Consider the following 12,714-nt stretch of genomic DNA (forward strand, 5'->3'; position numbering starts at 1 on the left):
CTGCCGGTCACTACTTGCCAATAGGACCTTTTTTGTTTTTCCAAGACGCGATGATAGTGGGAGAGGGGGTGAAATAGGCACATCTGGCGGTCTAAGATTCGTCATGTTCAATGTGTTGTGGATTTCGAAATCCAAGCTGAGCCGAAGAGGCCTTGTCGCCCAGTCGGAGAAGACAGGTCCGCAGGAAGAGCTGTACCAAGCGCTCCTCCCCGAAGCCTGCCGAAAATAAATAAAAACGTTGTTGCGTTTTCAGTTTCCGCATATTAAAAAGATTTCGTTTTCTCGTCGACAGGAAAGTTTTGCCTTTGCCATTATTTTTGTGCACCTTTACCGTTTGTAATATCTCTCATTTCTGTTCATCATACGATATGTCCGGGTGCGCTTTTGTCATTTTATGTCTCTCTTGTATCTTGTTGGTTGTGTCCTGATCAGAGACTAAAGATGTCAATGCTTTTCAGCTAACTAGCGCGGCCTATAGCTGTGCGCTGGCTCTGTTCAATTATACTCGCTGCAGTCTGGGACGGAGTGTTGCAGCTCTGGCGTGTTTTTTAAAACATAAATTTAATGATTAAATTGCACGTTTATTACTCTTGTCATTGAGATCATTCCTGGAACGTGTAAAGGTCTGCAGAGATTTCGCTTGTAAAACATCAACACTCTACGAGGAAATTTATGGCATTGAGGTTCTCCCGGTTTTGGAAATCTGTTTGTTTTTAAAGAATTGCAGCACAAAATCATTATCACATACCAAAGAACTGTTGGAACTGGTTGGAGCAGATGAGGTTTCCCCAGGGGAAAGGATAGTTTCGTATTTTGTTTTTATCACACAGATTATTACGGCAAGTGAACAAAACACGCACAATGAACAAAACCCCCTCTTTTCTACTGTTTGCCAACCTAACTGTTCTTCTGGGGGGGGGGGGTCTCTGTATGAAATGTTGTTTTTCTTCTCTGGCCGTGCGGGCTAATGAAAACAAGGGAAAACATTTCCATATGAAGGTCTGAACCTTCAGTCTGGGAGGCTGACAGGAGCGCGCACACCCGCGAACGCGCGTCTGGTCCTCTCTGCGGACTGTCCGTCCCTCCGGACCGCCTGGTCCTCTCTGCGGACTGTCCGTCCCTCCGGACCGCAGACGCGCTCCGCTGGTCGGGGGGCCGGGTTTCTGCACACTGCGGCCTTCAGAGAGCTCGCTGCGTCGACCCGTCTTTACTTCGCCCTAGTTTTCATAACGGGCCGGCTCTGCCTGGGCTGACTGCGCTCAGCTGTTGAAATATTTTGCTGCCTGTTCTTTACTGTTCAAAGAGAAAAGTTAAAAAAAGAGGCATTTCCTGAACACAGAAAGTGGACGTAGGGGACCGGGCGATGTGCAAGTACATCTGCTGTTTAATTATTTGCATTGGAACTTACGGCAAACTTATATTTATATTTTCTCTGAAGGGGCCTCCGAGTGTAAAAACTGAATTAATTTCAATCGGGACCATATGTGAGTGACGACGGCCAGATGCCCGGGGCCTTTCTGTTCGGATAGACGCTGTGCTGGGGTTTCGTATCACTGCAGCAGCGTGTTCAAGCGCGGACGGGTCTCATTTCTTTCACCCTCATCGCTTCCGATGGAGTTTGAGTTCTCATTAGTTTAATTCGGCATCGATTTCCGCTTCTTCTAATGATTACAAGCAGGCGCACTGTTGGATTCACTGTTTTACATGCGGCCCACGACGCCGTGGATAAATGAGTAGGCTCCTTCTCAATTGGATGTGTTGACATGAAAATGATTTTACTTTGCATATTCGCGTCCCTCCTGCTGAGCCAAATGTTCGACGGTGCTGGTTTTGGTCACAGGATGGCGCTCCTGTTCCATCTGACCGGTTGAGCTTTCTCCCATTGTTGAGGCAAAACTGCCTAAAAATATTTGAAATTTGTAAAGCACGTTCTCTGACCTTTGACTAATTACAACAGTAAGACAGCCAACATGTTTGTATCCATCAAAAACTGTAGTGGATTCAGTTCAAGAAAGTACAAATGTTTTTTTTTTAAACTTCACTTTTCAGTTTTCTTCCCATACTGCTCAAAATCTAAAACCCATAATGGCCCACTGGGACTGGAAAGTTGTGCCAGTAAAAGCGCCAGTGAGCGCTGAACCTGGGCTTCAGAGAGGAGGAAGATGAGTGAGCAGTGACCTAGACTGCAGAGCCACGATGGACACTGTCCACCACTCATCCCCCAGATACACTGGAGTTCTTACTGAATATCACACAATTATCGATTGAAGAGCAAAAATAAGATTGTTTTAGTAAATTGTTACCTTTAAAAAAAGGTTTAAAAAATGTTGAATAAATGAGGATATACAAGGTCTTCTGTCCCCCCATCTTGTTATTGGTTTAAAACAGCCCAGCCCTCCCTGAACATGCTCCCTGTCTTGTTGGCTTGCTCTCTTCCTGCTTGGTCACAGCAGTGCCAGACAGCTGCAGGCATGTTTACAGGGGCCTGTATTCCAGTGTGGTGTTCCTCAGTGTTGTGCTGAAACTCAAGAACAGAAACTCAGATCAGCCACACCGTGAAGGCAGGTACCTTTGACCAGTCTGGAGCTAAAGTACAACAGATCTCATGGAAATAATCACACATGTATTGCTATTATTTATTCTGGGCTGCAGGCAAAAGTTTCTGCTTATTTCTTTGCACAGGATGAAAAGGACAGGGGCTTTGATCTGAAAGAGATGGTGGACCGTGTGCTGTGAATTGCAGCACAGTGTAATCTGTCCTGCCTTCCTGAGCTACAGTGTTGTACGTTTTCAAGTACAGCCCCCATGAATTAACACAGTTGCCTGTCATAAGAAGATGTATTGAGACCCTTCATAACCACTCTTGATTCAAGTTAGACAGGTCAAAGAAAGTTAAATCAATTGTTCTGTCCCCAATGTCCCTCACGTCCACCCTGTCCACCATGTGCATCATGTCCACCATGTCCCACAGGTCCACCATCCCCATCAGGAAATGGACAGCGTTGACATGATGAAGATGATGCACATAATGGACAATGTGGACATGAGGGACATGGTGGACATGATGCACTTAGTAGACAGGGTGGACGTGCTTCCTTTGTGGCTACAGGACTTTCACGATGATGGACGAAAGCACCTCGAATGCCCTCGTGACCTCAGTTTGGGACGTCCCGCTGACAGCATTCCCAGAGTGCATCCCTGTGCCTTCTGTGCGTGAAAATGAACCCCACTGACTGCGCGTGCTGGTGCCTGGCCTTTCGGCTCGGCTGTGTTCTCCCGCCTCTCAACACTCAATCAGCCACCAGGCGGAGAAGATGTGTGCTGCCTCTCACTCTTCAGGGCCCAGTTCCTCTGAAAGCTCCTGGTCGCTTTATTTAACAGGCGCGTCAGTACACAGAGGTCCCTAAGTGACCAGAGCATCTTAACTCCTAGTCCAGCATTTCTATCGAATTTTGGATTCAGAGACAATATTGCAAATCTGAACTCTGTTTCATCATTAACTGGATCCCCTTGATGTGCCAGTGGGTGATGTGCACTGGTGGGAGAGATCCAGCAGTATTCCGGCGTCCAGCCTGAGCGGACCAGCGGGTGGACAGGAGATATTTTATTGTGAGCTTGGACAAGCAGATGTGTGGGGGGCCTGGAAGAGGCTTGAGTGGGCGATGGTACAGCAGCACTCCTCCTCCCCGGGCCTGTGGCCTCAGGACCTGCTTGACATCTGGTCTCCCTGTGCTTGAAGGAGGGTTTACTGCGAACAAGGCGAGTCTGTCGCACTCGTGAGTGCAGTCCCACACCACTGCGGGTTTCACAGCTCAGCAGAGCCAGAAACTGCTCCGAAACAAAGACATACCACCGTCCATCCCTTGAGATGAGCCTGATATGGTTGAGTTTCAGGGCCTCCTGTAAAACAGATCCCATAAAGAGTGTTATAGGATATTTATTGCTCTTCGAGTTTGGCAAGAGCACTTTTCTGAAAAGTCCTTCACATTTATTCGGTCACCCTGAAGCACCAGGGTGAGCGTTACAGCTTCGCCTCTTGTTCTTGTCTTGAACTGCAAGACTAGTCCATCAGTCCTGCAGTGAACCAGTCCTATTCTGTTTGCACGGTGATCTCTGTCACATTTCACAGGACACGACGCAACAGGAAATCGCAGCTCTGGCTGATCTTGACGTGAATGAACTAGTACATCTAATTCCAAACATGATTTGACTGGAAAGGTTGGACAGCTTGCATACAGCCTCTGAGTCACAACCACCTGCAGGTGAACCAGAAGGAGCACATTCAATCACACTCTGCAGAAAAGCCCATTGAATCTGACAACTGACACTGAAAAAATAGACTGGGGCCTAAAATAAATGTGTATTGAAATCTGTACTTCTGCTCCACACTCACATCCAGCTGTTTTAGAGAAACAAATAATTTTTCAGGAGGAAATTGTTCTGGGAGTGGGGCAACATGGTTTCCTGAGTTGACTGCTGTCTGAGCCTCTGTCCCAGACACACAGCGCTGGCACAGTTCCTGGCATGGGGTCTGTTTCGGGCGTGAAGTCCTCTGCATGCTCTGTCTTGCTTGAACATTTTCTCTCTGTGTCTGGGGCTGATCCACGCAGAGCAACTGGCTGTAGGTGGGTCAAGAGGACACAGAGACAAGACAAGACAACGCAGGAGATGCTGTACAAATGCTCTTATAGTGTGTTAGGTAAAGGATAAAGATATGGCCACTAAGCACCTGTACAGCACTAACACTCACATGTAACAATCGCAAAATCAAAAGATAAATGCAGGGTGGGACTGGTTTGCTATTTCCAGAAAGGGCTGGTTCCCACCTTCCTGGGTTTGAAGAGGCAGCATCAGGTAGACCTCCTCAGAATTAAAGGGTTTTTACTAACTGAAGTATTTTACGCCCCCATGCACATTTTGTAAATTACAGTTTAATTTGTTTCATCTTTAAAACCTCCTGTATTATTTATTAATTGGGTACCGGTCACGTCAGCGTTGTGAACCGGTGCTGCTGGTGTGGGCGATGAGCTCATGAGAGACCGACGTCTTGGGCCTGGAGCGCAGTTGACCACTGGGACGCGAACAGCTCTCGTGTCCTGTAGCTCAGCCCGAGCAGACCGGCCCGGCGGGCTCTGATGAGTCCAGCTGTCGGGGCGTTCTGGTGGGTCACAGAACCCCGACACTGTGTTTGAAAGAGGCAGGAGCACAAATGCTGTCACATCGTGCTCACTCTCGGCCGAAAGGTTAATGATGCCTGACCTGACAGGACCTCAAGGCGTCTCTTGCTGATCTGAGGAATTAATTTGCGGGGTTTTCCTTGCTGTGGTGAATGAATATTTATACATCATACCAAGCCTGGCAAGAAGAAGGAAGGAAAACCAATGTTCGTGCTCAGAAAACTGCAAATGCCTCTCATGAAAAATGGGTGTTTTGGAAAGAGATGTGCTTGAACTGCAGTCTGAAGGCAGTGAGTGTTCAGGCATGGCCAGGGTATTTGTAAGAGCCGTCACACCATACCTGCTGCCTGTCAAGCTCTTAAAGGGGTAGTCTGAACAGGAACCACTTTCCTACAGTTATTGCTTGCTCATTTTCCAACATGTAAATACCTCACACACAGGAACCCTCACAGCGGATGTCTGAGAGGGACGGCAGCAGTCCAGTTCAGTTTCACCGCAGGTCACACGTAATCATTCCCGCCACGATGGCTTAAATTTCAATAAAAAACAAACTCACAATCCCACATGCAAGCCTCTTCTCGTTCGCATTGGTCTCCTGCCCACCCCGTCCCCCCTGTGCAGCTGCCCCCTGGTCACCCCTCACTCTGCAGAGGGTCCCGGGGTCCTCGTCCCGCAGCCCAGGGGGTTAAGACAAGTCTTCCTGTGCCTAAACGTTCAACAAACCATTTTTAAGTGCATTTAATTCCTGGGTGTTGTTGTAGCCTCTCACGGGCAGAGCAGGGCGCCCTGTCTGTTGGGGAGGTGATTATGAGTCTTTTACAACACGCATCTGCAGTCTGTTTGGAGAGGAGTCTCCTCTGCCTCCCGTAGATTTCAAAGGTGCTGAAAGGTTATGATCCATAAACGCAGCTGTTGGCTGAGAGGGACACAGCAGACATCATAATGCCAAGACGTCACACCCCTGCAGGTTCACATCTACCAGTTCACATCTGCCAGGTTCATGCAGAAGAGATGGTGCATAATCTGCACATGTTCTGGTGTGCCTGCCCTTGATTCCATTAACACACCTGCTTTAGTTTTTGAAATTATAGAAAATTAAATGAAACAACAATATATAAAGTATATACAGTATATGTGATGCACATGACGTTTTTTGTTATGTTTAGGGTGTTGTATTTCCACAATGAGTTTCCCAGATATCTCATCTAAATCTGCTCCAGTATTTTTCCTTGTTTTCCTTTCTCCTCATCACCAGATCTGGTCCGCAGTGTGTTCCCAGTGGTGGGGTTGTTGCACCCTGCTAAACCTCTGTCATTCAGAAGTCTAAGGAGGCTTCGTCACAATGTGGAGGGACGCTTCTTCCCTTTAAAGGGCTGCATGACAATCCACAGAATCCAAGTGCTGGAGGACATTCAGCAATTCTTTCTTGAATTCGAAATATTCGATGAAAGGAAAGCTAGGCCTACAGGACTGATTTTGCATGACTGATTGCTACGCTATCAAGAGAACGTAAAGCTCTGACTGACTCCTCTTCACAACCTACATGAGCAGTGCAGGTGCCTTTCTGGGTCTTTCTGGGTTGAACTTGACCGGAGTTAAAGCTCCCTTTTCTTTTTGTGAGAATGTAAGAGTTTAATCTTCCGTACACACCTTCCAGTGACATGAGCCAGGGACCCCAGCGTGTTTGCTCTCCCGTTTACAGAGGAGGACGCAGACGCCGGCCTGTAAGTCCAGCTGTTCCTCAATGCAGGCAGCTCACGCGCTGGGTGGATCATTTCAGTGTCTCCATCTCCAGACACGACCGCAGCCCCGCTGCCAGATGGCCACAAGATCCCAGTGCATCACAGGGACAAACCACCCAGCAATACTGGTCCCCACTGACACTGCCGGTGGGACTGGAGCCACTTGTGTAAAGTCTGAATGTAACAGGAAAATGTAAAAGTGTAAATATTACACACACAATAGTTGAATGTATATTAAAATACTGTATGTCCTGGACCATTTCGCCTAACTTAAATAGTTCACATATAGTTTTTGTTGCTTGAAGCTTGTATAGATTGCGTATAGCTGTATGACAAGAGCAGCCCTTCATACAGAGAAATCCCACAATGCTCATCAAGAGGTCAAAGGTACTGACCCGCACTTCCCAGTAAAACAAACTGCCAGGAAGGCCCCAGCAGCCCTAAGGGAGGGAGACAGCGTGTCATTGTTCAGCAGCCTGTCCGTGCAGATGCTCGCGGTGTTGACACAGCTTAAGATAAACAGCGCACTGCTTTTTATTTGTTTTCCAGGTTCGTAAGGGTTTCACGTTTCTGATACAAAATGGCATGCTCAGATCAAGCGTGAAAACATTCGTCAGAGACGCCTCTTAAATTCCATGTATGCGCTAAAATACTCAAATACACAGTCAAGTTCCACAGTATTTGTAGCAGTTAAGTGGTGTCTGTACAGTCTAAAACCTTCTGAAGTTTTTTCATTGACGAAACTACAAAACACACCACGCATAAGTTGGATAATCATTAGTGCTAGTTTTACGTTAAACCTCAGAAAAAATACCAAGCTGACGTTGTGTTCTCTTCAAAAGGGAAAAATAAGAAACGAAGCTGCAGTGAATATTATTTCCAGATGGGGGCGCAAGAGACCAGAGAACAATGTATGAAAATCCCGCCTCTCTGTTTTGGAAATATTGAAACAAATGGATACTGTAGCGGTTATGGTTGTTAACATCTACGTTTGTGAATATTTATAACTATTAGGGTGACATTATTTTGGTTTTAAAAAAAGAGGACGGGGGAGATAATCGACACTCGACACATACCTCCAAGTAATCTTTTTTTTTTCCTAATCAAGAAATCATTAAACTTCTTAGTAAACTTTTAAACAGCTGCAGGGTTGCTGTTTCTCTTCCATAATGGCAAACAAGGAAAAAACAAAAATCTAGCCCTATTTTAAACTTAAAGTTTTTTTTTTATTCATTTTAACACAAATTAAGATCTGAGGAAAAAATGAAGACATCATAACTTAGGAGAAGTCCTCATTGGTTGCAAAAATGATCAATGTTAACGGAACATTTTGAAACGTAATGAAACAAGATAAACAGTGTTATTTCTCATGCCCATAAAACAGCCAAACGCACACAAACCCTTCTCAAGCTTCGCTGATTGTACGTTGAAAACATCTACCGGTAACGCGTGGAACGAAGGAAAATCTGCAGGCCTGTGTTTGTTTACACAGTCTGAGGAACGAGCAACACAAAATCCCGGACCGTTTTTGGAATTTTATAAATCCCGGTCGGACCGATATTTTAGGTCTCAGAAAGAGTACATGTCCGGGAAAAAGAGGACGTCTAGTCACGCGAAAAACTATAATTTTTTGCATTTACAAAGCAAATTTTCTCTTCACTTCTAATTGACATTAAAGGTGTTTAGTTTTTGATCTGAGGGTTGTTGGCACTCCTGTTTCAGCGACATTGTGTGCTGGTGTTTCCACGACATCTTCTTAAAGAGAAGGACAACAGAGCAGGACTAAAACAAAGATGACGAGTCGTTCCGAAAGACCAGCCGAGCGTCTACAATAACTAATAAGGAAGAAGAAAAAACTCAACAAATTCGTAGAATAAGACCTGAAAGAAAATGAATGCACGAACCCCCTAGTAAATCCAGACTGCTTAAACAATTCCTGGGTGTTCATTACCACGAGTAACATACCGAGAGCAGAGGCACGGCAGGTTAGAGCAGTTTCTGCCCCCAGTTTGAGAGCCGCTCAGTTTCAGGAGTTCCCTCGATAACTAGCTGGTTTAGGGGCAGTGTAGGGTACTGGATTTGTTATATGAAGTGGTGAGTGTGGACTACAGTTTCGTTTTTTTTTGGTCGTGTTGGTTTATTTAAAAAAAAACAGGCTATAAAAAGAGCAAACAAAGGCTTGAGCCGAGGAATCTGGCGAAGCAGACCTTTTAAAGTTAAAGAGTGTTTTTTTTTACAGAAATGTCTCTCCCGGAGCACAGCCAAAACGTGTTTTGTTTTGGTAAGAAAAGAATAACTGCAGCTCCGATAGTAGTCAGCTGTCACGTGAGGGACCCGAGTACGCATCCAAACAGTAAATTCCAAAATATCAAAATGTCAAAATGTCTGCGGCTGTCTGGAAAGGCAGACAGAGGGCAGAGCTCTTCGCAATTATTTGAAAGGACCGGCTCGGCTCAGGACAGAGCTCCCTGTCTGGACTGTCAGCATGGTGACCTTCCTCCTGCACACACAGATCAAAGCAGACAGGTGAGCAGGAGAGGGGACACGTCCCCCCCCACACCAAGAGCCAGCACGTGAGGACATGAGCCCGGAAACAGGGGTTTGTGAGGATACCCTGAGCGGCACGCTCGCTGCCCCTCTGTGCCGAATGTCAGACCAGGGCCCATCTGGAAGGCGATAGACCAGGCCCGGCCTGCAGGCCCGAGAAGTGTGAAGAATGTGTCAGCTGCACGCCTGCAGTAAACAGGAGTCAATAGGAGTACACAGGACAATAAAAGGCAAAAGGGGAAGGGTCTCCCAGATGACTTTTATTCCTCTCAGCGATCGCAATCAATTGTATTTAAAGAGCCGCAAACTTCTTTCCTGGCTCTGCTTGCTTTTCAACAGCAACTAGAAATTACGACAGTGTTAGGTTTACTGCGGTCAGAGGCTGCCGTTTACTTTAAAAAATATAAAATGTGTGGATCACTAAATGTAAAGCTCACCATGTTGCCTTTCTAATGCTGTCCTTGTCATTACTTTAAAACAACCAGTGTCTTCGATGGCCATGTTAATGTGTGTTAGCATGATGAAACATCTAGCTGTCACAGGGCAGTCAGTGTTCAGTATCTCCGGCTCTAGAACACAGTGAGTGCAGGACACTGCCTCTGGCTCTAGAATGTGCCCATTGAGCGCAAGACAGTGCCTCTGGCTCTAGAATGTGCCCATTGAGCGCAGGACAGTGTCTCTGGCTCTAGAACGCAGGTAGTTCTAGAATTTGGGATGAAGGGACATGAATTATTCCTGCTCTACAGAGTGCAGTGCCACGGTTTTGTGCTGTTATTTCCACATACCTGTGTCATTGCAGTGAACTGACACAGGAAAGCTGGGTATGCTTTGTGGAATGTGGCCTTTTGCTGACTGCCTTTAAATATGGCTCTAACTTAATATCCATAATAATCCTCTGCATTCATACCGTTTGTCTGAACTCACTGGGGCATGTCTTGGGTTAGGATTCTAGCGAGGGTCAGGCTCGGAGCTGGGGTCATTGTGAAAACCCACCTCCCTGTTATGTCTTATGGAAAAATGGTCATTAAGGGCCATGAAATTTATTATAACACCTCAAACTGAATTGACGCGGGTGGAAGAGAAATGCATCTCTAAACTAGCCGCTGTTAGAAAGCTCAGGCGATCTACAAATCTTCGTCAAAGGAAAAGAGGGTGAAGCTGAACCCGAAGACGAATCCAGCAATGACCTGAAAACAGAGGAGGACTTCTGAAATAACGAGTCACGGAGCAAACACGAAGAGCACCAGCAGACGAGTCATTCTGATCCACCAGCGGCCCTCTGAGCTGTAAAACACTCTTCAGCGCTCATTCCGGCTTTCTAGCAGAGGGGGACAGGAACCCCATACAGCCCTTAAAAAGCGTCAGTTGGTTGTGCAGGTCAAAGACACAGCCTGTGATAGGAGTGGCTATCGGGTTTGAAATGACCAAAGGGCACTGCCCACCTCAGATTTCGTCATTCATACTTCATCATTCAAAAAGCATTTCAGCTCATCCTGAGATTATTCATCATTATAACTAACAACTAATTAACTACTAATTATTATCACGTCCAGGAGGAATTGTGTAGCAATAGTACTGCTTTTGTATTTTGCATTTGCACTGTACAATAAAAACGCGGAATTGAAGTGCACTTTATCCTGACCTTCTTTCTTTCTCTCAATGAATGAATGAAAAGGATTACAAAAAAAACAAAATCTAGTAATCAGTAAGCAATGGACGCAAACTGAGACCGGTTATACCGACGCAAGACACGGAAAAACACAGTTGTGCAGTTCTGCCGGGTGCCGTGTTGCTCCAGCAGGGGTCTAGCGCAGCGCCCCCCGTTTCCTCTAGAGGGCAGCACAGAGCCGCCGCCGGGCTGCAGGCTGGGCGCGTCGAGGGTCACTGTTCCCAGCGCCGGATCAATTAGCCTTTTTGCTCCATTAGCTTAATGAGCATTAACATGCCGCGTGGCTTGGAGATCACCGAATGTCCGCTGGACACTCTTATTAACACCAAAACCGGACGTATTCTTTTGGGAATTTTAATTTTTAACTCTGGGTTAAAAAATAGATTTATCTTCTCACTTGTTCTGTGTTGAAAGGATATCCGTGCTGCCTTAAACGCTGAACCGACAGCGTTTTCTTATCTTTGAATAGGAGAACTCGGCGTAATCATGTTCTATCAACCCGTCTTTGCCACGTGCGAGGATGACCATCATTTCACATTTCTGACTTCCCCGCGGGCGTTAATACACTGATGACCGCAGCGGCGCACACAGTGTGATTGATGTATACTGAAAGTCACATGCACACGAAGCTACGCTGCTGCAGACATGAACCGCAAGAAGGGAAGCTACTGGGTGTTACATAAGCATCCAGTTAGCACTGAACACTTTGATTTATTATGTTCTGTTTGTGCTCTGCGGGCATCTTCAAAGGAGAGGAAACTCATTTACCGTTGGGGACGCGCCAGGAAAGATAATTGATTCCGAGTAATCCCCGTGCCCTCCGCCGGCGAGTCCCGGCTCCTCCGCGACCTGCGGGCTGTGCGTGAACTCGGGCGGACAAGATGTTCTGCGCCCCGGCGGCTTTCTAATCGCGTGGCCGCATTCACGGCCGCGCTTCCTGGCGAGTAGTTTTCGGATGCAGTCGTTTTTTCATCTGAAAGTGATTAAATGCAAATCGGGTTTTCACCGGGGTCTCATTAAAGGTGTCAGTGCCGTGAAGCTCCTACATTGGAGCTACACGCTGACAGTAAATGACCTCAACGAAGAATTAGAAAAAGAACAGCGTCCTTATGCTCAGAATCACGCGTCTGTAATGCCCGTTTTTCCATGCCGAGTGACGGCGATAAGTCTGGGGATAAGAAGGAACCATCGAGTTGTTCAACAGGGACCTCCAGCCCAGGGCTCACATCCTAACAGCCCAAAGCACGGGGCTCACAAGCACCGAAAAATGCAATTAATATAAAAAACCGGTCCCTCAACAAAGAGTACATTATTATCACCACCTGATAAAAATCGTGGAAAACAAGAAACAAATGCACCTGGAAAAAAATGTCGTCTCATTTCGTCTTCTATGCACACGTGGGAAACCCGTGCTCCAGAGCGATTAAGGGCGATTGAACAGCATCAATTTCACTGAGCTGTGAGTGGGGACATGACTGTGGACCCTGATGAAGGCCAGTTTCGCTCCGCGGTCGATACTAACACCTCCTCTGTGAGCTAATTGGGTTTCAGGCCTCATGCGTACTGTGTGTCTCGTTCT

This window comes from Lepisosteus oculatus, chromosome 1, assembly GCF_040954835.1.
Source record: "Lepisosteus oculatus isolate fLepOcu1 chromosome 1, fLepOcu1.hap2, whole genome shotgun sequence".
Classification (NCBI taxonomy): Eukaryota; Metazoa; Chordata; class Actinopteri; order Semionotiformes; family Lepisosteidae; genus Lepisosteus; species Lepisosteus oculatus.